Source organism: Nicotiana sylvestris, chromosome 6 (assembly GCF_000393655.2).
Source record: "Nicotiana sylvestris chromosome 6, ASM39365v2, whole genome shotgun sequence".
Lineage (NCBI taxonomy): Eukaryota > Viridiplantae > Streptophyta > Magnoliopsida > Solanales > Solanaceae > Nicotiana > Nicotiana sylvestris.
The window spans coordinates 190,817,114-190,819,648 of NC_091062.1; positions in this window are offsets into that span (position 1 = coordinate 190,817,114).

The window sequence follows — 2,535 nt, forward strand, 5'->3', positions numbered from 1 at the left end:
TTGGCCACCTTAGCATCAATGCTGCACCACCCTGACAAAATGTATGTTGATCCTCTACACATCCAGGTCCGTGATCAGCACGCCTACTGCAATGCCATAGAAGAAGAAGCAGATGGCGAACCCTGGTTTCATGATATCAAGGAATACCTCAGGATGGGGATATATCCGGAACATGCCTCTGGAGACCAAAAAGAGCCCTTCGGCGTTTGTCGAATGGTTTCTTCCTCAGTGGGGGAATATTGTACAAAAGAACCCCGGATTTGGGATTGTTGAGATGCATAGATGCCAGTCAAGCAACGTCGGTTATGGCAGAGGTACATGCTGGAGTTTGTGGGCCACACATAAGCGGATATGTATTGGCAAGAAAGATCCTTCGAATAGGGTGTTATTGGCTAACCATGGAACACGACTGTATCACTTTCGTGAGGAAATGCCATCAGTGCCAGATACATGGAGATTTGATTCATTCCCCGCCAATAGAGTTACATACGATGTCAGCACCCTGGCCGTTTGTGGCATGGGGCATGGATGTCATTGGGCCCATCGAGCCAGCAGCGTCCAACGGTCACAGGTTCATTCTAGTGACCATTGATTACTTCACCAAATGGGTTGAGGCTAAAACCTTCAAATCAGTAACCAAGAAGGCAGTGGTGGACTTTGTTCACTCCCATATCATCTGCAGATTTGGGATCCCAAAAGTGATCATCACGGATAACGGTGCGAATCTTAATAGCAGCTTGATGAGAGAGGTATGCCAACAATTCAAGATTACACACCGCAATTCCACCCCATATCGTCCTAAGGCAAATGGAGCAGTCGAAGCAGCCAATAAGAATATCAAGAAGATACTGCGAAAAATGGTGGAAGGGTCCAGACAATGGCACGAGAAATTACCCTTTGCCTTGTTGGGTTACCGCACTACCGTCCGGACTTCCATAGGCACAACTCCTTATTTGTTGGTGTATGGAACTGAGGCCGTGATACCAGCGGAGGTCGAAATTCCGTCCCTCCGAATTGTCGCTGAAGCCGGGATTGATGATGATGAATGGGTCAAAGCTCGATTGGAACAGTTGAGCCTGATAGATGAGAAAAGATTGGCAGCAGTGTGCCATGGTCAGCTGTACCAGAAGAGAATGGCAAGAGCGTATAATAAGAAGGTGCGCCCCAGGAAGTTTGAAGTAGGGCAGCTGGTATTGAAGAAGATCCTCCCACATCAGGTCGAGGCAAAAGGCAAATTCGCCCCAAATTGGCAAGGGCCTTATATCGTGACCAGAGTATTGTCCAACGGTGCTTTGTGTTTGACAGATGTCGAAGGTAGATGTGTCGACATGGCTATCAATTCAGATGCAGTCAAGAGATATTATGCGTAACTTCTTTAATTATGGCAATTTTTGGTCTATTTGTTTGTATTTGGCATTTGTTGGATAATGAGATGACGGAGGCAATTCTTTCTTCTATCCAAACACTGTTTAACCCTTGCTTCCCCCTTTGAGCCTTAAGTTATTCTTTCATACCCCTCTTTTGGAATCACTAATGGGAAAGATATGAAAAAAAGAGAAAAGAAAAGAAAAAGAAAAAGAAAAGAAAAAGACATGAAAAAAAAATGAAAAGAAGGAAAAGAAAAAAGAAGAAGATAAAATCACAAGAAATACAAAACCGTGGGAACTACGTTTGACCTGATTCCTCAAAGAGGATACGTAGGCGCCTCACGGCTCGGTCATAGTATGCATCATAGCAAATATAGGATGCATAATGTACATAGTGTGCACAATATAGCACAATGTGCATAACGCACGTAGCTCAACATAAGCGTAAAAGATAAATTCCCCAAGCAAGAAAACTGGGGCAGAGGTTATGTTTTAAGTTCCAACAAAGGTTTGATTCCAAAAGTTGTAGCACATCACCCTTCAAATTGTTTTCATTTTTATAGCCTTTCTTCAAACCCACACCAAAACCAACATCAACATCCAAAAGACCTCCCGATCAATGTTCGAGAGATGCCAAGTCCGGCGAATAAGGCCGAGAATAATACACTGATCCCCAGCAAAGAAGAGGATCGTAAGACTGGAAATGAGTTGATGGTCAAGGGAATCTCCAGAAAGGAGGGACGTATCTACAACACCCCGATTTCCTGAAAGAAATAAAATAAGAGAGTCTTATCGGTGAAGACCTTCACAGGCACCGAGAGGCGATGTAAGATGAGAGATATGAAATAAGAGAGTCTTACTGGTGAAAACCTTCACAGGCACCATAGGACGCCGGGAGATGAGAGAAAAGAGAGAGTCTCATTAGTGAAAACCCCTCGAAGGGCACTATGAGGCGACAAGACGAATCAACAAAAAGCTACCACATTTGCAACAGCATGGACAGTCATTTATCATCCCCAGCGAGTCAGACCATCCGGCGAATCGATTGATACAAATAGACTGGGTCGGGAATCTATGGTGCACGTCATGATCACGGGGACCAGTCATGTCCTCCAGATAAGTTCTTTTGAGTCTCTTCTCCCACCAAAATTGGGTTCAGAAAGCTTTT